The following is a 27696-nucleotide window of genomic DNA, read 5'->3' as shown; positions in this document are numbered from 1 at the left end:
TCAATTTTTCTCCCTAACAGCATGTTCATAATCAATCATCTTTTATTAATTGTCCCCAATCTACTTTCCATAGCATGCCTTACACTAATTGAATGAAAAGTATTAGGTTATATATGACTTCGTAAAGGACCACACATCATTGGCCCCATGATCTGTGGAGACAACAGTATTTACATCAGTGTCACAAGGCCATCAGCTGGAGTTCACACTGGAAAACGTACCCAGGAAGACAGCCTACAAAGGACCCATTAGCACACAACAGAACAAGTAATGTGGACTTTTGTCGATGACCCTGTGAAAACATACCTGGGAAGACACCCTACAAAGGACCCACTAGCACACAACTGAACAAGTCATGTGGACTTTTGTCGATGACCTAGTATTTAAAATGGTAGGATAAAGATGCAGGACTCTAAAGTGTTCATGGAAATGCTGAATGCACAACTCAGAAATAAGGAATAATTGACAAGGTAAACCAATTTCAATAGATTTATAATTGCTTACATGTACACAGTAAGAATTTTTGCTGAACAATTAAGTATTCGTGTATTTGTCTTGATGAAAACATGAAACTTTATGTTGAATAAAAATGGGCCATTTTCCTGTATTAGTACATTACTACTCATCATTTAGTCAATTTCTATAGTTAATGGAGTTATAAACATAATTACAAAGTCATGCATCCATCAGAAAACAACTATGAATGAATCTGGAAATTGTAGGGCCAAAAATAATGTTTTCAATATTATGTATTAGAACATGTATATACATAACAAGGATGAGAGAAAACTTTGATTAAAGGAGATTAAAATGTAATCTAATCTTAAAAGGGTAAAAAGGGTCTCAGTCTTGGGAGACTGGGGATAGGCAGTAAAATTTCACAGAATTCTGAGACTAGAAATGGGCCATTCCCTACTTTCATTTTTTTATTGTCGTTGCCAAGGGAATTTTTCCACCAAGAACAGAGAGATGGAGGGGAAAGTGGACATGGAAGGATATTACAGACGTGAGAAGGTTTCCATTTTCAGGACACCTTAGAGCAGCCAGGTGTCCATATTCTAGACCATGTAACCACAAAGAATTTCCCCTGGCAGATGCCTTCTGTAGCTCTTCCCTCCAAATTTACACTCATTGCTCCTGGTGAGATCATCCTAAATGAGAACAGGCTGGGAGAAACACAGAGCTGCCTGGAGGAAAGCCCATCTTGTAAATTGACCCTGTGCTGGAGCTGACTGGGCAGAGGACAGGAGCTGCACGATGGATACCGACCCCTCTTCAGTCCAGGGACTTTCTTTTATTGCCCAAAGCACTGGCTGTAACATTGAAGTTCGCTGAAGGCCAATGGGATGAGTTGTAAGACTAAGGTGTCGATAAAATACATGATGCAACATGTTTTCATGTGTAGCAATATGTGCACAACTAGGGAGAAGGGCCCTAACGTCTTTATGATCCTTAAGGGGAATTTGACTCACACCAATTTAGGAATCATTGGCAATAATGTGTCATGTAGAAGAAGGATCGTCAATCTAAACGAACTTATTCACACACTCAGTGTCCTAGTCTGTATGGGATGTCGTAACAAAAATACCATAGACTGGGTACTTTATCTTTTTTTGCTGAGGAAGATTCACCATGAGCTAACATCCATGCCTGTCTTCCTTTATTTTGTGTGTGGGTCACCCCCACAGCATGGCTGCTGATGAGTGGTATAGGTCTGTGTCCAGGAACTGAACCCATGCTACCAAGAGGAGCTCACTGAACTTAACCAGTAGGCTGTGGGGCAGGCCCCTAGACCAGGCACTTTTGGGGTTCCTTTTGTGTGTGTGAGGAAGATCAGCCCTGAGCTAACATCTGATGCCAATCCTCCTCTTTTTTGCTGAGGAAGATTGGCCCTGGGCTAACATCTGTGCCCATCTTCCTCTACTTTTTTATGGGATGCAGACAGAGCATGGCTTGACAAGCTGTGCATCGGTGTGTGCCCAGGATCTGAACCTGCAAACCCTTGGGCCACCATAGCGGAGCACCCACACTTAGCCACTGCACCACCGGGCCATCTGTAGACTGGGCACTTTTAACAACAGAAGTGCATTCCTCACAGTTCTGAAGACTAGGATGTTCAAGATCTAGGTTCAAGCTGATTTGTTTTTGGTGAGAGTTCTCTTCCTGTTTTGCAGAAGGACAGCTTCTTGCTCTACTCTCATCTAGCAGAGAGAGCTCTGGCCCTCCATCTCCCTATAAGGGCACTAATCCCATCATGGGGGCTTCACACTCATGGCCTCATCTAAGCTAATTAACTCCCAAAGGCCCCACTTCCAAATACAATCACTTCGGGGATTAGGATTTTAACTTATGAAATTGGATTACGTAGACATTCAGTCCATAGCATTCATGAAACCAACAATTAACACATATTTATAGAAGTCATACAGCCCCAACTGAAGAATGTTCTGGAGATCATGTGGCAAATGATACAATGTCTTTCCCTTTACAGAGTCTTCTAGTGGAGGCAATAAAAATTAACAGCCAAACAAAGCTTGTGATATTACAAAGCTAACATAGATCAATTATGACAGATTGTATTTACAATTGTTTTCTGGTAAGACAGGTCTGATTATCAGAGTCCAGATTAAGCAAATTCCCCTGGGTGAGGGCATGTGTGGCTATCTCACCTAAAAAGGCTCTTTCCTTTTTGAAATTTTATTTCATCTAGTCCTGTTTGCTTCCACATCCCTTTGGTGTTTTCAATCTTACAGTATTTATTAAATCAACGTTTAATTGTTGCTCTGCCTTTACCGCAACTGACTGGAAGCAGAAGTTACTGGACTTGGCTGAAATGAAATTTCAGTTCATTTTTCCTCCTCTTTCTGCTCAGACTCTCTTCTCTCACCATTGAAATAGCAAATGCCTTAGGGGAGAAGCCACGTGGAGCTGGTGCTCACAATCTTCTGCTTCCCTCATCTCAGAGATTGTAGACCCCCAAGTCCTGTCTGCATGGGATGTTCTAAGACCCTTCAAACAGCTGTTCTGTGTGCATTGTACAGCTTTTCTAGCTGCCCCAGGAAAGCTACTCAATAAAAGTGGAAGCTGCATTAATTTTACCCTGAAATGTTTTAAACCAATGAGCATTTGTCATTTTTCAATGAGTATTTCTATAATTTTATAAGAACATTTAAATAGGAATTTTAACAGCAATAATGGCTGTTCTTTGGCCAGAATTCCATGTCATTCATTGTTTGAAATTATATCTAAGCTTTGATGGACTCTCCTCAGTGCCTTTTAAAATATCACTGTTCCTTACATTTAAATATCTTGTGATGGGTTTGTATCAGTCACTTCTTTTGTACCATTTCAGATCCTCTTGGGTCCTCCTATCCTTGAGTCGCATGTCATTTAGCAATCAGCTTTGCAGGTATCATATTTGTTTTATGCAAGTGCCTCCTGACTGCTCCTCACATTTTGTCCCTGTGCCCTCTGCCTCTCCCTCTTGCCCCGGGGTGTCTATGTTGATGTTGAGGTGTGAAAAACTTCCTGATCAAGCCCACACATGCACGGCCATGCTCCTTGTTGTATGGATGTGTGTGTGTTCAGCAATTCTGTATGGTCACAGGGTGCACGGCTATTATGGCATCTATGTGAAGGTGTGTTTTGTTGATGTCTGTGTGTGTTTAGAGAGTTCAAGTCACTGTGGTCTCTGAGACAGTGAGTGGTCTGTAAGTGTGTGAGTTTGTGTGTATGTTCTGAGTATCAGTGTGCATTGTCAGGTGTAGTTTACAGACTGAATGCTGATGGTCATTTACAAATAGTGTGTATGTGGGTGTGGGTGTGTTGTCAGCATTTCCATGTGTTCAGAGGATGTCTGTCATTGTGGGAATGTGTGGAATAAGTATGTTGTTACAGATCAGCATGGGCACCAACACTGTTTGCCTGTTACTAGTTCAACACTCAACACCCCTGAAGAAACATTGAGTCCAGACATTCACAGGCCCCATCAGGCCCACAGAGATCCTACTCAGCTGTTTTCTTCCCATCACAGAAATATGAACAGGTAGCCAAGGACCACTTGATATTTGAGAAAATCATCTAGCATGAAAAATGGAGCAAGAAACACATACACTGAAGTGAAGGACTAAAGGAGTAGCAAGGAAATCCAGAGATCATAGTGAAACTTCAATTGCATATCTAGTAACATCTTCAAAACAATTAGACATGGGCCGGTCCCATGGCCTAGTGGTTAAGTTCAGAGAACTCTACTTCAGCAGCCCAGGCTCCATTCCTGGGCATGGACCTACACCACTCATCAGTGGCCAGGCTGTGGTGGCAACCCACATACAAAATAGAGGAAGAGTGGCACAGATGTTAGCTCAGGGTGAATCTTCATCAGCAAAGGAAAAAAAAAAGAAGATAAAACATCCATTAAGTGTATATATATATATGTATTGATGTTACTGCACAATATTGGGGTTCTCTTGCCCAATGCACATTAAAAAAGCCAGTTATTTTGGCATCAGCTTTTGGGAAAAGATTTGTAGCTTTATTTTTGTGAGATTTATCTACAAGGAGACAGGGGCCATGTGTCTGTCTCAGATCTGTCTCCCCGATCCAGGGCTTGGGGCACAATTTATGGGATGAAGGGCAGGGCGGTCTGACATGTGGAAGTAGATGATTGGAAGTAAGGAGAAGTGAGGTAATTGATGATCTTCACAAGCAAAGTCAAGTTTTGTGGCTCTTCATCGGATGTGTGTTCAGAAATTGGCAGTGTTACAATGATCTGAGGATGGAGCTTTTAGCTGCTTGATGTCAAAAATATCATTTATTGAGCATTTGCGCAGGTGTAGTTGATGGGTTGGTGGTGTCAACTGGCCTGAACTGGACTAGGGGTCTCAGTTCCTGAAAGAAAACTCTTAACTACTCTGTTGATAAGATGGGGTCAGTTGAACTCGTCCTGGAGGGCCCATGGTTATGTTGGTATATGCATATATATGCATATGCCTGAGATTATCTCTATGTGTGTTAAATGTAGAATATATGCAAAACCAGGCTCTAGTGAAAGTGGTCAGGACAGATTTTAATCAGTAATATACCACTGCAATAGGGAAGAGGGAACAGGGTGAACTGAACTCAATTTGATTTGTACAGAAGTGACTGGGCATTTGAAAGGGAGAATGAGGGAGCAGGCAGAGGGGTGAGCAGGGGCTCAGTAGAGTCAGGGAGGGAAAAGTTACAGAGTGTTGGTCAGTGCAGTGTAATCTGGCCAGTTGTGTCTGCTGGTTGGAAATGATCAAAGTTTCACTTTTCTCCTCTCACAGAGTCTGGGAGACAGACACCCTATCCTCATCTCAATGAATGGCTCTCAGGACCTTGAGAAATGCATTCCTTGGTTATTAGAGACACATATATATAAGTGTCTCTAAATATATATTTATATATATATATTGTATATATATTATATATAAAACTCAAAAGGACAGAGGAAATATTCACAGTTGTAAGCACTTTTGGGTAAATGCTCTAAGAAAGGGATGTCAGAGGCAAATGATTGAGTGTTGGCCAGAACAGTCAGTTCTTTGGCTGCTTTGAGCTTTCTCAGGCAGACACTCTTTAAGGGGGCAGGGGTCATCCCTAGGGATGTGGATTTGAGCTGTTAGAAACTGTGTCAGTGTTTAAGTCTTATAATGCGTGTGGAGGTGTGAAACCATTTGTGCTGAGAGTCTGTAGTTATTATAGGATAAGATTGAGGCCTAGTCAAGAAGAGGGCTCAATGGAGCCTGGCTTGAGTTCGGTCAAGTACAGGATCATATATAGAAATAAGATATGTACATTTTTTGGATAATATAAATCATTATATTGAATAATATAATATATTGAATTAAATAATATATAATGAATATATATTGAATGTGTATAAATAACATAAGTATGTGTACATATATTTGAATTAAATAATATAAATATATAGAAGAGAGTGACGTCAACATCATGGCAGAGTGAGCTTCCCCTATTGAACTCTCCTCCTCTAAGACACAACAAAAAGGACATTCATAGTCCAACAGAAGCTATTCACAAATAATATAAATATATATATGATTTCAAGGAATATTCAGACATAATAGAAATTTCCAGGGCCAGCTCCGGGGCTTAGCAGTTAGGTGCGCACACTCCACTGCTGATGGCCCGGGTTCGGATCTCAGGTGCGCACCAATGCACTGCTTCTCCGGCCATGCTGAGGCGGCATCCCACATACAGCAACTAGAAGGATGTGCAACTATGACATACAACTATCTGCTGGGGCTTTGGGGGGAAAAAAAGAGGAGGATTGGCAATAGGTGTTAGCTCAGAGCCAGTCTTCCTCAGCAAAAAGAGGAGGATTAGCATGGATGTTAGCTCAGGGCTAGTCTTCCTCACAAAAAAAAAAAGAAATTTCCAGAATTAATAAAAGACTTCTATTCTAGATTCAGGCAGGTGAACACATCTCAAGCATAATTAAAAAAAAAAAAAATCTAGAGTTAGATCCATCCAGGGAAACCAAAGAACGCCAAATACAAAAGAAGATATTCAAAGCCCCACAGAGGGACAGAACACTTACAGAGACTTACATTTAGACCTATGATACATTTCTTAACAATGGAAGGCAAGAGAGAGTTGGATTAAATCTTAAAGATACAGAGAGAAAATGACTTTCAGTGTATACCCAATCAAACCATATCTCAAGAACTGGGGTGAATTACAGATATTTTTATGCAAACATTTACTAAGAGTATTACCACCAACAAATGCTCATTAAGGAACTTCTAAAGAATGTACTTTAAGGGGGCCAGCTACCCAGTGTAGAGGTTTAAGTTCAGCACGCTCTGCTTCCAAGGCCTGGGTTCATGGGTTCAGATCCTAGGAGTGGACCTACACCACACATCAGCCATGCCATGGTGGTGACCCACATACAAAATAGAGGAAGACTGGCACAGAGGTTAGCCCAGAGCTAATATTACTCAAGGAAAAAAATTAAAAAGTAAAATGAATGTACTTTAACAAAAAATTGATAGAAGAAATGCTAAGATGTAAAAATGGATTGTGAGGATAAAAAAGGGTAAACATCTGAATAAATCATTGAAAGCATGACTTTACCAAACAGTAATAATATTGACAATGTATAACATGGAGTTAAAAACTAATGACAAGGAAACTTCTGTTTTAGAGTAGACAAGGACAGGAAAGCACTCTTGCTGGAAAACCGGACAAAGCCAGATAAATTATAGATATATTTTTAGAGCATCAGAGAGCTTCAGAACCAACCAACTAAAATTCCAGAAAGAAGAAAAACTCTTTTATGTGAGCAAGAATTTTTACCTTTCTTTCCCCCAGAAGCATTTTCTGATTCTGGGTGCCTGTTGAGGGTCTGGCTTGCTCAGTCTGAGCCTCGGCTAGAGAAAAGAGAAACTAGGCAAACTTGTAGTGATTCTGCAGGATTGGTGTGGCAGAGGAAACCTGAGGGCTTTCACACACACAACTGCTCTTCCTCACAGCACCTGTGCTAAGTTTTGGTGCCACACAGGAATCCGGGGAACTAGGCCAAAGCTTCCATAAAGCAAAGTGAAACCTCCAGAAGTGGTGGAAGTGGCCTAAGTCCAACATACTGCTAGTCTGACCTTCAGGGAATTTGCCATACTGTGAAGCGATGTAAGGTAGGAGGCTAGAGAGCTGCGCTGAAATGTCTGAAGGGAGTAGCTGAATTTTCTGTGGGCTCCCAAACCTGAGGAGACAGAGATCTATGAGACTTAGAACCAGATGCCTGTGCGGGGGAGGGGAGCAGAGCAAACAGGAACAGGGGGAAAGCGGAAGGGCTAGGTTTACTACAAGTGAGACCCAGCCCCAAGTCTGATCAACATCTGATTGGACTCAGGTGCTCCAACCTCACTGTTTCCCAATGAAGGAAGACAAGGTCACGTGGAGCCTCTCAAGTTACATTACACAGACCTTCCAAAGACACTGGTGAGAGGATGGAGAAGGCACGCCACAGACTGGGAGAAGACCTTTGCAAATCACATATCTGACAGGACTATAAAGAACAGTCAAAACTCAGCAATAAAAAAATCCAAGTTTAAAATGGGCACAGAATTGGACACTTCACCAAAGAAGATAAACAGATGGCAAATAAGCTCATGAAAAGATGCTCAACGTCATTAATCATGAGAAAAATGCACATGAAAACCACATTGAGACACTGCTATGTACATATTAGAATGTCTAAAATTAAAGATGTTGACCATACCAAGTGTTAATGAGGATGGAAAGTCACTGGAACACTACTACATTGCTGGTAGGAACACAAAGTGGTTCAGCCTCTTGGGAAAACAGCTTTCAAGTGGAGTTTGTTATGCTGCTGTAACAAATTAGCACAAATTTCATGGCTTAAAACAGCTCAGATTTGTTTTACAGTTCTGTAGGTTAACAGTCTGACACGGGTCTCCTTGGGCTAAAATCAAGGTGTTGGCAGAGCTAGGTTCTTTTGGGGGGACTCTAAAGGTTAATCCATTTCCTAGCCTTTTCAAGCTTCTAGAGACAACCACAGTCCTTAGCCTATGGCCCCCCTCCTCCACCCTCAAGAGCAAGAACTCGGCATCTCTCTGGCCCTGCTTCCCTTGTTGCATCTTTTTTCTACTCACCTGCTGTTCTTTCCCTTTTAAGGGCCTTTGTGATGCACTGGGCCCACCTGGATAATCCAGGATAATCTCCATATTTTAAAGTCAGTTGATTAGCAACCTTAATTCCATCTGCAAACTTAATTCACCTTTGCCAAGTAAACTAATGTATTCCCAGGTTCCAGGGATTAGGACATCTTTCTGGGCCATGACTTTGCTAACCACAAACAGTTTTTAAAATAAAGTTAAACATACACATACCATGTGACCCAGCAATTCCACTTCTAGGTGCTTACCTAAGAGAAGAAGACTAACGTTCACACAAAAACTTGTTTGCAAAGATTTATAGCAGCTTTATTCATAGTCAAAAAAGACAAAACTGAAAATAACTAAAATGTCCTTCAACTGCTGGATGGATAAACTGTGGTACATTCACACAATAGATACTACATTCAGCAATAAAACAGAAGGAACTGCTGATACAGGCAACAACACGGATGAACACTAAACTGAATGTATTGTGCTACATGAAAGAATCCAGACTCAAAAGGCCAAATACTGTAGGATTCCATTTATATGATATTCTAGAAAAGACAAACCATAGGGAAAGACAACAAATCATTAGTTGCCAGGGGTTAAGGGTGGGGGAAGAGTTGACTACAAAAGAGCAGCTGAAGGGAGTTCTGGGTGCTGGAACTGTTCTGTATATTGAATGTGGTAGTGGCACAGCTCTATGCATTTGTCAAAACAGTTGTACAAAGAGGGAAACAAATACATCATTTCTCAGTCATCAGATTGGCAAACCTTTAAAAATCTGACAATGCCGATCTGACAATTCCCAGGGAAAGGATGACTCAGACACTGTTGGCGAGAATGGAAATTGTTAAAACTTCAGAGGATGATTTGGCTGCAGCTCGTCAAGTTGCAGATGCACATCAGCCTCTGGACCAGCAATCCACTCACAGGCAGGCGTCCATTCTAGGGAATCCACGTGTGCTCGAGGAGACACACACAAGTATAGTTATTAAACATGGTATGGGAATGAATTAATTGTGGTTAGTAGTTATTTAAAAAAGAAAGCAAAAAATGCATATGGGAAAGAATCAACCCTGCTGGCTACATATATGATCTGGGAAGGTAACTCACTGGTTTGTCTACTTAATAGTACATAGCACAGACAGCACTGTACTAGGAATCTGGAGACAAGCATTGGAGCATATAGTTCCAACTCTGCCACTAAGTAGCAGTCAGACTATGGATGACTTAACTTGAGAAACCTCACTTTTCATTTACTGGAAAATGAAGAGGTTAGGCTCTACAACCACTAAAATTATTTCCAACTCCACAAATCTATGCTTCAATAAGTCAACAATCAAAAATTATATTCCAAAGTACCTATGTTCAGAAACTGTTTTCCCCAGACACCCTGAAATTAGAAACTATCAGGGAAATAGGATATCTTAAAATATTGATACATAGGGCTGGCCCTGTGGCTTAGCGGTTAAGTGCGCGCACTCTGCTGCTGGCGGCCTGGGTTCGGATCCCGGGCACGCACTGACGCACCGCTTCTCTGGCCATACTGAGGCCGTGTCCCACATACAGCAAATAGAAGGATGTGCAGCTATGACATACAACTATCTACTGGGGCTTCGGGGGAAAAAATAAATAAATAAAATTATTTAAAAAAATATTGATACATAAAATGGCCCAAATTTCTTGGTACGTCTATGACAAGCTGTTTAATCAAGATGGTAACCCAGAAAGGGCGTATAAACAGCAAAACCTACCATATTGACTTGGGTCACCCTCAGGAAAAACATATGTCCTCTCCCACTTTAACATTCCAAAACAAATTCACCATACTAGTGAGTCCGTCTTGTCAAGTTCAGGTCTGTCTAGCCAGAAGTCATTCATGTATATGGTAAGATTTACTTCATTTTTTAACAAAGATAAAAAGATAAATGGCTTTTTGTATTTTTGCCTGTTTCATCTATAAAGATCTTACATTACAATTTAATAGCTTCAGACTGCTACAGTAATTTAAAGAGCATTTTGAAACTTGTAATATACCATGTCCAACAGAATCTAGCAAAAAAATCAGTAGTTCACAATCCAACAATGCTTATTTAGATTCATTACCAACAATCCTTACACTTCAAAGACACCAATAACCAACATGTCATTTGTTCCTCCTGCAGAATTTCATAGGTTGTTAAATTCTGGTATCATCCAAAAGTATAATTAGGATGCTATCAATAAAATGTATTTTTTTATCAGAAATATTAAAACTAATGATTAAACTATTAAACTAAATGATTAACTAAATATTAAAAGTAATGGCAACTAACGATCTGTTGTCTTTCCCTATGGTTTATCTTTTCTAGAATATCATATAAATGAAATCCTACCGTATTTGGCCTTTTAACCTTTCACCCTCTCAGTTGTGGGAGGTCAAGATTTGGCCACCCTGAAATCCATCTCTTTACCTTGGTTGTTTTCTCTAGGGACATTTGACCTCCCCCACTAACTAAAGAATTTGACATAGTAACTCCTTCCTGGAACAGATCTATCATGATGGCTGTAAAGATAATGTAGGATAAATGTTACAATAGGAAAGGCACCAACAAGCCCATCTTATCCGAAGTTCTGTCTCTCTGGCCACCTTCTCTGGATGGCCCTGAGAGAAGTTGCCAGACAATCATTTACATTTATAAGGAAAATCTCCATTTGTAAAGGTATCTCCCTCTCTGTTCTGGGAAGAGGGGGGAATGGCCTCATTTCTAGAGGCTTATCAATGTGAAACGTGAGGCCTTAAATCTGCATAATAACTTTACTCTTGTTTACTGTGCTTTAGTGGTAATCTCCTGTAACTGACTCCCTCCATCCCCAACACCCTCCTTTGTCTTTGGCTGAACATGGTACTTAAGACAAGAATTTCTGCTATTGTGTTGAGAAACGCAGTGTCCCTGCTTTCTCCCATGTATACATGTTATTAAACTTGGTATTATTTTCTCCTGCTAACCTGTCTTGTTAATTATTTGGCCAGCCATAAGAACCTTAAAGAAAAGGGCAGAGGGAGATTCCACCTCTTCCCCCGACACAATCAAATCAAAATTTGAAAATTCTTGCTCTACGAGCTTTCCAAATCTAAATTCTTACAATTCTAAATGAGTATGGAGACAAAACACACACTACATACTACTTCTAAAAACCTCCTCCTTATCCGATTTTAATTTTAGCACCAACTGCCAAGAAAAACCTTTCCACTGAAACCAAAATTCCGTACACATTATGTCAATCATCAATTGATCAGTCATCAGTCTATGTTAACAGAAGGTGAGTTATTATTAGGAAGCTACATAATTTGCACCAAAGACTGTTTAAAGCTCCTTTCATTAAATGCAGTTTACAACAATTCACAGGCTTCAAAGTTCGCCTTGCAAATATAGAGTCAATTATCAGAAACCATTAATGGGATTAGGCTTTTCTATAAAAGTGGTCCCAAGGAAGTAGGAACACTTTTTTGTTTAAAGAACGCAGTGAGGAGCCCAATAGCCTGAGCGGAGTCAGGCAGAGGAGCGCTGACCACAGTCCATCTTCTGAAGGAAAGTGTTCACCCCGGGATGTAGAGACCTGGCCTAGATGGGGCCCCCGGGGACACGAACTCAAGGGCTCGAGCAGAGGGCAGGCGACTCCTTGCCGCCCCCTGCACCTCCGCTGGGTGGGCAGGAGGCCCCGCCGGGGTGGGGCCCCGCCAAGGCAGAGGGACCCGCCGGCCAGGCGGCGCTCCTCTGCTCCTCCAAGGGACAGAGTTGGGCTCCCCCGCCTGGGGCAGCCCGCCAGCAGCCCCGGCCCCCGGCCCCATCCGCCGACCCCCCCCACGCTCCCGCCATCTGCGGCGGAGATCTCCACACCGAGCCCGCCGCCCACCGCCTACCTCAGCGCCGCCTCCTGCCCAGCGCTCCTCCACACTGCAGAAAGGAGAGCTCCCCTGTGCTGAAAATCATGGAGGAAGGATCCAGAAACCGCCAATCCCCCTACACAAACCTCCGAGACAGCCACCTGCGCACCTGGGGCCCCACCTCCAGTGCATACACCCCGGGGCTCTCCAGCTTGCCAACCCCTCTGCCGCTCTGAGAGCCAGTCTTGCGCATGCGCGGGCCTCCAAGAACAATGGGAGCCGCTGGGGGGCACCGGGAGGGGGATGGGGGTGCGGGGACCAAGGTGTACCTGAGAGGGAGAGCGGGAGCTGGCTGGCTCTCTGCAGTCCTTGACTCTGCTCTCCCTGGATGACCATCAGTTCCTGGAGAAGACCTGCCTTCCCTTGAGGCGGCTCCTCCTGTCCTGAGAAGCACGTTACATGATCTAACATTTGTTTAAAAAAGAACAATGACATCCTTAACACCTGATGTGTTGTGTCCCCAGAATAATTCTCTGCTTCCCCAGAAGACTAGACAGAGAGCAACTGGGACTGAATTCTGACCTAGGAAGAAAGGACACTGAGGGCACAGCTATCTCCCCTCTGCTGGCTCCTTCCCCTGATCTGTGGCCGTGATGGGGACACAGCGTCGAGGACTCGTGCAGGTGACAATGCTCACATGTTTGCCCACCATATTACATTTCTTATGGTTGAGTGGTTAAAATGGGAGGCTAGCTGTCAGTTTTTCTGACGATTTCACTTGCAGAAATGTCTTTGGACAAAGAAGTTTGTTTTCTTAATTTCTGATTTTTATAATCAATAACAATAGTTAAAATACTTATTTTCTTAATCTCATTGGCATGCTAAAACAAACAAGTCACTTGGTTTTCACCAAATTGGCCACATTTTCATTAAAACTTTGGAAGTATTGCTGTTTGAGGTAAAGAAAGCATTTGGGAAGAACAATTACCCTTGGATAATATCTTCCCAGATAAATGTACAAACACACAGTTATGAGCCGTTCTGAGGGGCCTGGGAAATCCAGTTTGAGTTCTACAATGGATCATCTGAAGTAAGGTTAAATTAGTAATTTTCTGAGGAGTTTGCAAGTAAATATTCACTTCGCCTTCATCAAATAGGTCTGGTGATTTAAATGAAGGTTGAGCTTAATGATAAAAGTTTTCAAGAGACTGAGAAATATTAAGTAAATGTACTTAAAACAAAAAGGTGCAAATCAAAGTAAAGCCTGCCATTATCCTCTTTAAAACAGAGTCACAGTAGCACTATTTTCAAGATATGAGAAGGAATAGAAATGCTTTATAAAGTCAATTCTTCACTTCTAAAGGACCTAACGTGACGTTCTAGAAGTGTCCATAGTCTTTCACTCATCTAGATTAAAATTGCTCAATTTATATTTTAAAAAGTAATGTATCTGAGGGCAAAATATTCAACGTCAGTGTTTAATTGTTTTTCATTGTTGCAAAGTACATGGGTATAAAGTGTGGCTGAAATCCATGGTCTTGGAGAAGAAAAATATATAGAACTTATTTATCACTCTCACAGCATGTCCTGACTTAATCTTACAAATATCCCAAGCATAAAGCCTCAGTGAATTCCATTCTGTTCTTAGATATGACATCTTTCATTTCTAATCAATATTCTCAAATTAGGCTCTAACTAGTAATTATGTTCCTGATGCAAATAGGCAGTAAAAAAGAATCCATGCTTGATTAACTCTGGCTCAAGAGGACTACTTAGAACCAAAATTTGTTTTTTGCTTTGTTTTTCTTTATCGATTTCTTTCTTTCTCCTCAGTGGAGTCGGCAGATAAATGACACAGAAAGCTGAGAGACTGGAGGGCAGGGTCTTGAAGAATGTAGGATTTCCTAATCTTCCAGATCTTTTTTATCTTTAAAATTCTGTGATTTTTGCTGTTTATATAGGTGTTCATTTTTTTCATTATTTCTCATAGTGATCATAATAGTGAGACTAACAAAACTTAACACCTGTGGAACATTTTTTGTCGTAAAAATTTATGTCATTCTGACAACTGTTAATATTTTAAAAAGCCACTAAGAGATAACCTGATGCTCAGAGGATTATTAGGGTGGTGAGATTGTTCTGTACATAATGGTGGCTACATGTCACTATATGTGTGTCAAAACTCATGTAACTGTACAACACAAAGAGTGACCCTTAATCTAGGGACTGTAGTTCATAATGTGGGAGATCAAGATTTGGCCACCTGAAATCTATCTCTTTACCATGGTTGTTTTCTCTGAGGACATTTGACCTCCCCCACTAACTGCCTAAAGAATTTGACATAGTAACTCCTTCCTGGAACAGATCATCTGTCTGATGGCTGTAATATAATGTATAATAGATGTTACAATAGAAAAGGCACCAACAAGCCCATCTTCTCAGAAGTTCTGTCTCTGGCCACATTCTTTGGATGGCCCAGCAAGGAGTTGCCAGACAGATATTTACATTTATAAGGGAAATCTCCATTTGTAAAGGTATCTCCCTCTCTGTATTTGGGAAGAGGGGGGATGACCTCATTCCTAGAAACTTATCAATGTGAAAAATGAGGTCTTAAATCTGCATAATAACCTTACTCTTGTTTACTGTGCTTTAGTGGTAATCTCCTGTAACTGACTCTCCCCACCCCCAACATCCTCCTTTGTCATTAGCTGAACATGGTATTTAAGACGAGAATTTCTGCTATCGTGTTGAGAAACGCAATGTCCCTGCTTTCTCCCATGTGTACATGTTATTAAACTTGGTATTATTTTCTCCTGCTAACCTGTCTTGTTAATTATTTGGCCAGCCATAAGAACCTTAAGGAAAAGGGCAGAGGGAGATTCTCTCTCACTTCCGCAACAATAACAACGTTTCAATATTGTTCATTCATTATAACAAACGTATCACACTAATGCAAGGTGTTAATAACAGGGGAGATGGCGCTTGGGAGAGAAGGGAGAGGCAGTACGGTGGGTGTATGGAGCTCTATGTACTGTGGGAGATCAAGATTTGGCCACCCTGAAATATATCTCTTTGCCTTGATTGTTTTCTCTGAGGGACATTTGACCTCCCCTACTAACTGCCTAAAGAATTTATACATGGTGGCTCCTTCCTGGAACAGATCTTCTATCATGATGGCTGTAAAGATAATGTAGGATAGAGGTTACAATAGGAAAGGCACCAAGCCTCTTTTATCAAAAACTCTGTGTCTCCTGACCACATTATCTATAGCTGACCCTGAAAAGAATTGTTTTCCTGCCCTCTGAAGTCCCAAGCCACTACCCGCCCCCAACACGCTCCTCGCCTTTAGCTGCAATACTTAAGCAAGCAGCTTAGACAGAGTGACGAGTTGCTCATTTCTGAGTTTCTCCCATGTATACACGTTATTAAACTTGGTATTATTTTCTCCTGCTAACCTGTCTTGTTAATTATTTGGCCAGTCATAAGAACCTTAAGGGAAAGGGCAGAGGGAGACTCTCTCCCTCTCCCGACATACTATCTGTTCAATTCTCTGTGAATTTAAAACAGTATTGTTAAGAATAAAGTGTTTAAAGATTTTTTGAAAGGCACCAAAAGGTGAGCTAACACTGTAGGGCATCTATTTTGTGCAGAAGGGCAAGGAAGAAGAAGTTGAAATGATTTAAAAAGTTCCCCTTGTGACAGTTTGAATTGTGGTGTGTTTCTGAAGCCTTAGACAAGGGCAGGACATAGAATTTGAGACAGGAATGAAATAAAGGAGAAGGAAGACATCAGCGTGATCAGAGCTGATCAATTAATATTTAGGACAAGTTACTATATTGGATGGATTTGTTTTTATTTTCTTTGCTTTTTAGAAACCTTACACCTTTCTATGAAAGCCACACGTGCACAGTGTCAACAGGTATGTTTCCTACCGAGTGTCAGCTGCTTCTCTCCCTCTGCATCTTCTATTCCTTTCCCCTCCTCTCACTACCTCTGACTGATGGTCGCTGTTTCTATCTTCCTTCCTCACTCTCCCTCTCTCCTTTTTTTTTTTTTTCCTCTTTGTGCTTTCTCCTCTAACACATCAGACTAACCATAACCTTCCTGGTCATTGTTTAGTTCCACTGAAAGAAGTCAGTGGTTTCCATCAATAAATGATAGATCAGTGTTCTGGGAAAATTTTCTCTATTTCAGCTACTTCTCCACCCTCAATCTGAAGCAGGAAAATTTCTTGAACGTTGAACCAATTTTTTATATTTTTTTCTTTTTTGAATCCAAATTTCAGAGCTCCTGGTCATATTGGAAAAATTCCTGAAGAAGGCTACCTGGAGTTGAGCCGATACATCTTCCTATGGCCATAAAAAAGAATCCTTATTTTGGCCATGGGGCCTCAGGAGAAGCCCTCGTGAGAGAGGAATCCACGCTAACCCTATGTTGTACCTAGGACTGTGGTTCTCGAACTCCAGTGCATTAGAACTGTGTGGAGGTCCCCTACAACACAGAATACTGAGCCCATCCCAGAATTTGTGATCCAGTAGGATGGGGGACCCAAGAATTTACGTCTCTGATCATTTCCCAGGTGCTGCTGCTGACACATTGAGAACCACCGGCTTAGAAACCTTAGGTTTCAAAGGATGCTTTGCTTGAGCAGACAGCCAAAACTATCAAAATCTTAATCAAGATTCACCAACAACTTCAATGTGTTGGCATTTGGATCTAGAGGCTCCTGAATTTTCAGAGACTAAAGCAAAGATTACTCTGAGTTCAAGGTTTGTGACTCTCCTAAGTGTTGCCCAATTCCTTTGCTTGCTTCCGTCAACCCCTACCTGGCTAGGAAAGAATATTAAAAACAAAGCCAGCTTTGATTATTTAATCTTCAGTCAATTAAGACATTTTTGAGGAAGATTTTTTTGACAGAATAGCCCACTTTCTTTTATCTACACTATTGGAAATGAATTATTAGTGATAACAATGGTTATTTACTGAGGACCTAATATGTCTCAAGCCCTTTACAGACTTTTATTCCTCTGCTTCTCAGAACCCTACGGCATCCCAGGTGTGTTCACTGTTTCTCCACCACTCCTCTAATGAACCCCCCAGACCACACTCATATTTGACTTCACCATGCCTTCTCTCATTTAATTTAGCAGTAGATTAAAATTACAGAAGAAACTTGAAGGGGTGGTAAACCCCAGCAGGAGAAGGTCTAAAGTCTATCCAGGACAAATGGCTTAATGTTTGTTTCTGAGAAGTTTCCAAGGACAAAAACTCCACAACCTCCAGTGATTTATTAACATTATTAATATTTTAAAAATAAATTTTAGCCTGATTTATTTCTTTAGTATTTTTCTATTTCATTGATTCTTATCTTTATTATTGTTTCCTATCTGTATTTTTTCCAGTGTTATTCTCTTTTAATTCTTGAGACAGAAGCTGAGATTGTGGATTTCCTGTCTTTCTTCCATACTCATACATTCATTTAAGGCTACACACAGATGTAGCTGGTATCTCTTGTCTTCCCTAGTGTATTTCTAAACTCTGTGCTGCAAGCCATGTCTGCCCCATAGTGTCTCCAGCCCATGAGCCTGCAACCATGCCAGCCTTTGTGTGTCTCCATCCCTCTACCTGAAGCTCATATCTTGTGTCGAGTGTCACCATCTCATATGACTGCAGCCCATGTCTGCCCTTTTGTGTTGTCAAGATTTTCTCTCCCCTCTGTCCATATCACCTCTCAAAAGTCTCCATTCCTTGTTCCTGTAGCCCTTGCCAACCCATATGAGTCTCCATCCCCTCTCTCTAAAACCCATGTCAGACAACTAATGTAATTCTCTCATGTACCTGCAGCGCATACATTTCCTCGAGTGTCTCTATCTCCTGTGCCCACATTTTATACCAGACCTCACGTGTCTCTCTCATTCCATGTGTCTGCATCCCTTTCCATCCCTGAGTGTGCCTGTCCGCTGTGCTTCAGCCCATGCCAGCTCGTGTTTGTCTACATTCTCTGTGCCTCCAGCCTATCTAGACAACCAGTGTTTTCATTTACTGTTCCTCTAGCCCCTGTCTGAACTCGTGTGTTTCCTTACCCTGTGCCTGTAGCCCATGTGTGCCTCAAGTGTCTTCACTCAGTGTCCCACGCTTGGGTGTCATTCACTTGTTAAAGGACACATTGGTTCCTTCTAGGTTTTGGCCACTGTGAATAAAGCTGCTTTTTAGATGTTCTTAGGGGTCTGTGTGTGGATGTATATTTTCACACTAGTTGGAGAAATACACTGGTGCACAATTGGTGCACCATATAGTGACACTATATTTAGCTTCACAAGAATTAGCAAGATGTCTTCTTAAGAGGTTGTACTGTGTGTGTTCCCATCAGCAGTGAATGAGATTTCCTATTGTCCTACATCCTCACCAGTAATTAGTATTGTTAGTTTTTGGGTTTTTAGCTATTCTACTAGAAGAGTAGAGTATCTCATTGGTGTTTTAATTTGCTTTTTCTTAATGCACAATGCATTTTATTTTCCAATAATTTCTTGTTGTTGAGAAATTTATATTTGCTTATTTCCCATGTATATATATATTTTTGGTAACTTGTCTATTCATATTTTGGTCTATTTATTTTAATTTGGGGAGTTTGTTTTCTTGTTGCAGTATTTGATTGGTTCTTTGAATATTTTGCATGCAGGTCTTTCTGCAGATATGTGTTTTACAAATGTATTATCCTAGTCAGGAGTTTGTATTTCCACTCTGTGAATGCCGTCTTTCCCAGATTGGATAGTTTAAACTTAACCAAGTCCACATGATCAATTATTTTCTTCATGGATGGTGCTTTTTGTGTTGTATATGAAAACTAATCATCAAACTATAAATCATGAAGATTTTCTCCTGTTTCCCAGAATGATTTTTACAGTTTTGCATTTTATTTTAAGTTGATGAGTGATTTTGAGTAAATTTATGTCTCAGGTGCAAAGTTGGTGTCTTTGTTCATTTATTTCCATAGGGTTATCCTTTTGTATCATCACCATGGTTGATGATGACTAGAGACTAAAAGACTAAAGACCTAAAAGACTATTATTTTTTATGTTGGAGTGCATTTATTGTCTTGACCAAGATCAAGTTGTCTGTATTTGCAGAGGTCTATGTGTGGACTTTCCATGATTTTTCATTTACCTCTGTGTCTATTCATTTTATTTTTTTATTTTTTATTTATTTTTTAATTTTTATTTATTTATTTTTCCCCCAAAGTCCCAGTAGATAGTTGTATGTCACAGCTGCACATCCTTCCTGTTGCTGCACGTGGGACGCGGCCCCAGCATGGCCGGAAAAGCAGTGCGTCCGGGCGAGCCCGGGATCCGATCCCTGGCCACCTGCAGCGGAGCACGCACACCCAACTGCCAAGCCATGGGGCCGGCCCTATTTTTAAAATATCACGATTCAGATCCCGGGCGTGCACCGAAGCACAGATTCTCCGGCCATGCTGAGGCAGCATCCCACATACAGCAAATAGAATGATGTGCAGCTATGACATTCAACTATCTAGTGGTTCTTTGGGGGAAAAAAGTAAATAAATAAAATTATAAAAAAAAATCACGGTCTCTTGATTATTGTAGTATTGTAAAATATCGCAGTCTCTTGACTTTGTAATTAATCTTGAAATTGAGAAGTGTGAGTTCATCAATTTGTTCTTCATCAGGATTGTCTAGACCACTCAAGGTTTCAAATGAGTTCTTCAATATCTACAAAATAGCTTGGTGAGATTTTTATTGGAATTGCACAGGATCTTTAGATCAATTTAAGAAGAATTGACATCTTAATAATATTGTGACTTTTGATCATGAGCAAGGAATATATCTCAATTGATTTATTTTTTCCCTTATTGCTTTTAAGAGTGTCTCATATTTTTTTCCACAGATATCTGTAAATATTTTATTGGATTTACACTTGAGGATTTCTTTGTGTGTATGTGTGTATTGTTAACGGTATTGTTTCATATTCCAATTATTTGTTGGTATATAGAAAATCAACTGAATTTTGTATACTGAATTTGAACCTCTCTTCATGATATCTCTATAAATTCCCATCTGGGCACAGAACAGGGGCCTCCGTTTCTGTTTGAACATCCCAAATCATGGCATTGAATAATCCGAATACTGAATTTCAGCCCTTCACCAGAACTGCCAAGGCACACAGCCACCACTAATATTGCAGTTACAAGCCTTTTCCAAGAGACATGCCCTCGGATTCATTAAAGAACGCCTGTTTTCCACTCGGCCTGGCAGTGGCAGTTTGGCAAGAAGACTGCAGAGCCCTTACAGGCTTATTCCTAGAGCTGAGCCAAACTCTCCGTCTTCCATTGTTGAAACTGAGTCTGTGCAGAACCTACCTCAGCTCTAGGAATTAAGGCTCTCTCACACATAACTTCCCAGACACACTGCAGTTACCAACCTTTTCTGAGAGTCATTCCCTCAGATTCACTAAAGAAAGCCAGTTCTCAACTCGGCCTGCCAGTGGCAGTTTGACAAGAAACTGCAGAGCCCTTAGAGCCTTGTCCCTAGAACTGAGTCAAACTATCACTGTCTTCCATTTCTGGATCTGAAACTGTGCAGAACCTCCCTCAGCTCTAGGAATTAAGACTGTCTCACACATAAATTCCAAGACACACTGCAATTAAAAGCCTTTTCTGAGAGGCATTCGCTTGGATTCACTAAAGAAAACTGGTACTTGACTCAGCCTGCCAGTGGCAGTTTGGTGAGAAACTGTAGAGCCGGATTGTATGTATAACTGAGATCAAATGGTATTTGTCTTTCTCTGTCTCAGTTATATCACTTAGCACAATGACCTCAAGGTCCATCCATGACATTGCAAATGGCAAGATTTTTTCATTTTTATGGCTGAATAATATTCCATTGTAAATATATACCCCATTTTCTTTCCTTTTTTTTTGTGAGGAAGATGAGCCCTGAGCTATCATGTGCCGACCCTCCGCTTTTTCCTGAGGAAGACTGGCCCTGGGCTAACATCCGTGCCCACCTTCCTCCACTTTATATGGGACTCCATCACAACATGGCCTGACAAGTGGTGAGGCAGTGCGCACTCGGGATCTGAACCCCGGGCTGCCACAGCAGAGCACATACACTTAACCACTATGCCACCAGGCCGGCCCATACCACGTTTTCTTTATCCACTCATCTATTGATGGACATTTAGGTTGTTTCCATATCTTAGCTATTATAAATAATGCTGTAATAATCACAGGGTTGCATATATCTTTTCAAGTTAGTGTTTTCATTTTCTTTGGATAAATATACTGAAGTGTATCTATTTTTAATTTTTTCAGGAACCTCCACTGTCTTTTCCATAGTGGCTGCACCAATTTAAATTCCCATGAACAGCACACAAGAGTTTCCTTTTCTTCACATCCTTGCCAACACTTATTATCTCTTGTCTCTTTGATGATCACCATCCTTACAGGTGTGAGGGGATAGATCTTTGTGGTTTTGGTTTGCAATTCCTTGATGATTAGTGACATTGATCTCCTTCTAATGTACATGTTGGCCATTTGGATGTCTTCTTGGGACAAATGTCTATTTAATCCTTTGCCCATTTTTCAATTGGATTGCTTTTTTGTTATTGGGTTGTATGAGTTCATTATAAATTTTGTTATGGGTTGTATAAATTTTTTATAAATTTTAGATATTTAACCCCTTATCTGATACATGGTTTGTAAATCTTTTCTCCCAGCCTTTTGATTTTGTTGGTTGTTTCTTTTGCTGGGCAGAAGATTTTAAGTTTGATGTAGTCCCATTTGTTGATTTTTCTCTTTTGTTGTTTGCAGTTTTGGTGGGATATCCACAAAATCATTGCCAAGACCAATGTGGAGGAGCCTCTTCCCTATGTTTTCTTCTAGCAGTTTTACAGCTTCAGGTCTGGGAATGCCCAAAAGGCCGGGAGGAGCAATGTCCCTTTTTTTCACAGCTGAACAGATTCAGTCTCTCATTTCTCTATCAAGAAGTTTTGTTCAGACCTTATAAACACAATTCTTTCCAATTTTAAGCCAAATTAAAAAGGTCAGCCTGGCCCCTTCACTCCAAAAGTGCCCCCTAGCCTCCTCTGGTCTAGGAAATTTCCCCTGGGTTTCTTGTTCCTAGGAATTCCGCCCTAGGTTCCTCTGACCTAGGGAATGTACCAGTACACCCTTAAGACACCTAGCCTTAAGCCTTGAAAACAGCTCAAATAAATTCTTAACTGTTGACTTACAATAAGGAGGTCCAGGTTTCAGGAGAACTCACTGGGGTCACCTGAAGAATGCAGTGATCTGGAGGGCACAATGGGCCCCTATTGGTACCCAATGCCAGTTCAGTGTAGATTCCAGGTGGTCTCTGGTGGGTTTCTCTGAAATCCTGCCATGACTACACCAACAAATGTCTACATAAATAATCCATAATCAATGTATAAATCAAAATTGGAGTGAGTTTATTATGAGCCGCCTTTTGAGGACCATGGCCCAGGGCCTTCCTTCCCTAAGGAAGGAAGGGCATCAACGAAGTGGGGTGTACAGAGCGGTTATATGCTGTCAAAGAGCATGTATCACATAGGATTGTAATGTCCCTTTTACTATAGCGACAAGATCGCCCTGTCAGACTGCCCTGCCAGAATATCTACTGACGGACACAGCAGGGAGCAGGTCTGCTGTCTCGATGGGCTTGGCTGGCGTCAGGTCTGTTGTCTCGAACTAGGTGGTCACAGGATGACTGCAGCAAGCAAATCCTAGCTTAGGGAGAAATGCTCATGCTTAAGGTAATGCCAATGAGGGCATCCTTATCTTAAGGGCATATTCTCTTCTGTTTGGGACATGGGAAAGCAGATACACAATGCAGGCGACAGGCCCTTTTGGAAAAACAAACTCTGGCCAAATTAGTTTTACCCCAAATGGCTTCCTCATGTGCTCCAATATATCCTATTGCTTGCCATTTATTTATCAGTTCCTTAGTACTCATTGTCTGTCTGTTATGTATACAGAATATGTAATATCCTGGGGAAAACAGGGGTTATAGGACATAGTGTCTGCAGACAAGGAGCTTATTACCCTACTTGGAAAATAACTACATTTCTTTTTTTTTTTTTGGGGAGGAAGATCAGCCCTGAGCTAACATCCATGCTAATCCTCCTCTTTTTGCTGAGGAAGACCGGCTCTGAGCTAACATCTATTGCCAATCCTCCTCCTTTTTTTCCCCCCCCCCAAAACCCGAGCAGTTATTGGGGCCGGCCCCAATAACTACATTTCTGAAATGCTAAACAGAAACACAGCAGAGAAAAAGACATGCTTCAATGGTCGAGGAAATGGCACAGCAAATTTATTAAGTGAATGCAAAACAGTGACAATCAGCACAAATGCCAAGAAAGCTCTGGAGTCTCAAGCTAGCTCAACTAGCTTCTCACAATAAAGAAAAGATTCAGCACTGGTTCTGGAGAGGCCTTGATGTGGACATATGGTGATGACTTTGAATTCCTCCGAGGAGAAATTTTTAAACACAGGAAATAATGTGTGATTATTCTAACTAAACATAGATTTTTTTTTGTTTTATTTATTTATATTTTCCCCCAAAGCCCCAGTAGATAGCTGTATGTCATAGCTGCACATCCTTCTAGTTGCTGTATGTGGGACCTGGCCTCAGCATGGCCGGAGAAGCGGTGCGTCGGTTCGCACCCGGGATCCGAACCCCGGCCGCCAACAGCGGAGCCCGCACACCTAACCGCTAAGCCACAGGGCCGGCCCTAAACATAGATTTTTAAAATGTCAAAACGAGTGGTACTCCTGGTGTGTTATTTCTGAATAACAGCTGTCATCGTCTTAGCTCTTTCCGCATAGTGTTTGCTCCTGCCTCACACCAGCCCTATGAACAGGGCCAGAGCGGGTATCATTCCTGATTTCCTGATGAGAACGCTGAGGCCTTGTAAAGTTAGGAGATCTGTCTGGGCGCCAGTATTGATGATATCCTAGGATTTTTGTCTACTCAGTATTTTTCTTTATCTTCTGTAATTGCCATTATTTCAATATAACTGATAACTTTCTACCTTGGTTTTTCAAATGAAACCCACAAAGTTTGTGGGTATCTTTTGGTCCCTTGTTAAGCAAATGATGAAAATATGAGATTACCAGCTACAGCTGCTGCTCATATTGACAAGCCATCTCCTTTATTTTTCTATCTGACAAGCGTGTTCATTCAATAGACATTAAGTGGCTGTTATGCAGTCATCATCACATTGTCAAGAGTGGGGGGATTGACAGGACAAGTGTGCACATTTCTCGTGCTGAAGAGACTTTCAGTGCATTTGAGGGAAGATGAGATACACTCAGGAAAGTGTTAAGCCACCACCCTTCCAGAAAGCACAACATTATTGTCAAAACGAGGGGTGCAGGTGTGCCGTGTTTGTGTGCTGATTCCGAAGTGGTCCAGGTGAGCTGGGCCATCAACAAGACTTTAGTGATTGATGGGACTCTGTGAGGGGAAGACCAGGGAGGGCATTCTAGAGAAGTGGAGCTTGACTCAAGAAACAGGGAGAGACGAATTTGGGGAGTGGACGGGAGGCATGTAGAAAAATATAAGTGATAGTCTGGTTGAAGGGATGGCATCTGTAGACACTAAAAAGCCATGAAATAAATTGTGTTTTCCTTATTTTCTGCTACTGGAGCCATGCGGTGAAGGAGAGGTTTTGAGATTACCTCACAGCACTGTAATGTGTGAGAGTCCTGGGGTGTGGCTGAAAGCCTGGAGGACCAACTGAACTTTCCATATATATATAGTTTATATGGGGTTGTATAGAGTGCTTATAGCATACATTGTATTGGTGTGAACGTGGAATCCTAAGTGAAACCATTTATCCCTTTGGCTGTTGGTGCCGCCTGTTTTATATGGAGCCAGCGATGTCCAAGACTGAGTGGAATCATTGTATTAGGATGATGAAGCGCTCTAGGCAAGAGTCCCTTCATCAGGGGATGTGCAGTTTGCTACCCTGATAGATGCCCGGCTACAACTTCCATGAAAGGTTCACATGATACAGATATGAAGGAGGCAGGATCCTGTGCCTAATGGCTGGCAACAGGCAGGGAGACATTTTCCTAAACCAGCAGCTGGTGCAGCACTGTCAGGACATCACGCCTGACATCCTCCCTTGCCCGAGTCTTACCTTCTTCCTCTAAGTATGAGGATATTCTCTGATGTTTTGGCCAATCCACATATACAGAAGTCTTTCAGTTTCACCAATGAGAGCTCATTTCTAAATTCGTGCTAATTAAAAGAACCACTCATTTCACCAATGAAAAGCTATTTCTGATATTCAGTAAGCTAAGTAGAAAAGCCTGTGGTGCTTATCAAGCTATGACTAGCTTAAAGAGACGTGAATAGCTGAAACGCACAGCCAGCTCTGAAATGTGACGCTTTCTGATACAAGACTAGCTGACCCCTGGAATCTGAATTCTCTATTAGGGTCAATGACTGTCCCTGAAGGTAAAGCTTGAACTAACTCGTCTATGCGTTGTATATTACCGTCAATGCTGAAGAATATTTTATGAATCTCTTAATTTGTTAAAAAAATTACAGAAAGAGCATCTCCTGTCCATCAGTTAATTCAGTTTACTTTATAGTCTCAACATGATGACTACAGTATGTTTTTTGTTTTTAATTTGCTCTTTACCTCTGCCACACTCTTATTCTCTTCGCTTTGCTTTATAATCAACAAAGGTTTAGCGAAATATACATATAAGTAAGGAAAATATCATAGGGAGAACCCAGGACATGCATATATTGAACACATACATCCTAAATATGTTGTGGTTCTGAAATACAAATGAGTAGTTTTGCAAGGTGTTTATAGGCCTCAAAGTGGCCTCCTTTGTGAGATTTCCACTTTACTCCCTGGTGCCAGGTGTAGTTATGAGCCTTCTCATTCTGTCCAGATTCTATTTGTCTGTAGCTGGGAAAATTTTTCTTTGCTAGCAGATCTCTGTCCAATTCTTTTATTCTTGTCTGGTTTATTTACTTTTTCACTATATTTCTCCCAAACAGTTCCCAAATTGGACCTAAGATAAGTCAGTTTCCTGGACCTTTTGTTGTTGAAGGCAGGGAAGCTATTGTCATCCTCTGGTGCCTAGTACAGCCTGTCCTTTGACTTTGCCACACGTATTCAAACAGATGTTAAAGGGACAGCATATTTGAATGTATTAAAGATGCTAAAAAATTGCTTAAAAGATGCTTAAAGTTCAGGGAGTTCTCTGACTGAGCGTCTGGATTTTGTGATCTTATAATCTCTGCCCACATGCCATCTCTACCTCAAAAGGAAGAGACTTATCTTCTCAAAGAAGCTGCTCTTAGTTTGATTGAACGTTTCTATTCTTTTTCTAGCCTCTCTTTCATCTATTTCTGCTCTGATTTTTATTTCTGTCCCTCTACTGACTTTAGGCTTTGTTTATTCTTCTTTTTCTAGTTCTTTTAGGTACAGTGTTAGATTGTTTGTTTGGGCTTTTTCTCGTTCCTTGAGTTAGGCTTCTATTGCTATAAATTTCACTCTTAGTACTACTTTTGCTGCATCCCATAAGTTTTCATATGTTGTTTTTCATTTTCATTTGTCTCTAGGTATATTTTGATTTCTCCTTTGATTTATTCATTGATCCAATAGTTGTTCAGTAGCATGTTGTTTACTGTCCAAATATTTGTGACTTTTCCAATTTTTTCTTGTAGTTGATTTCTAGTTTCATACAATTGTGGTCAGAAAAATGCGTGATCTGATTTCAGTCTTCTTAGAATTATTGAGGCTTGCTTTGTTTCCCAACATATGTCTATCTTTGAGAATGTTCCATGTGAACTTGAGAAGAATGTGTATTCTGCTGTTTTGGGATGAAATGTTCTCTATATATCTATTAGGACCATCTGGTCTGATGTTTCTTTTAAGGCCACTGTTACCTTGTTGACTTTCTGTGTGGATGATCAATCCATTGATGTGGGTGGGGTGTTGAAGTCCCCTACAATTATTGTGTTGCTGTCGATTTCTCCCTTTGAGTCTGTTAATAGTTTCTTTACATAGTTTGTTGCTCCTGTGTTAGGTGCATGTATATTAATGTATTATGTCTTCTTGGTGGAATGTCTCCTTTATCATTATATAATGTCTGTC

At 41.0% G+C, this 27696-nt stretch overlaps 1 protein-coding gene across 1 annotated transcript in view; it reads right to left on the bottom strand.

The window, feature by feature from the left end:
* Positions 1-27696, bottom strand: part of LOC131415035 (uncharacterized) — a 260753-nt gene that overhangs the window by 50912 nt on the left and 182145 nt on the right. The window lies entirely within an intron of this gene.

This window comes from Diceros bicornis, chromosome 15, assembly GCF_020826845.1.
Source record: "Diceros bicornis minor isolate mBicDic1 chromosome 15, mDicBic1.mat.cur, whole genome shotgun sequence".
In the NCBI taxonomy this organism is placed as follows: domain Eukaryota; kingdom Metazoa; phylum Chordata; class Mammalia; order Perissodactyla; family Rhinocerotidae; genus Diceros; species Diceros bicornis.
Note: the sequence above shows the minus strand (reverse complement) of the source record. Positions and strands in the feature narration are given on the sequence as shown.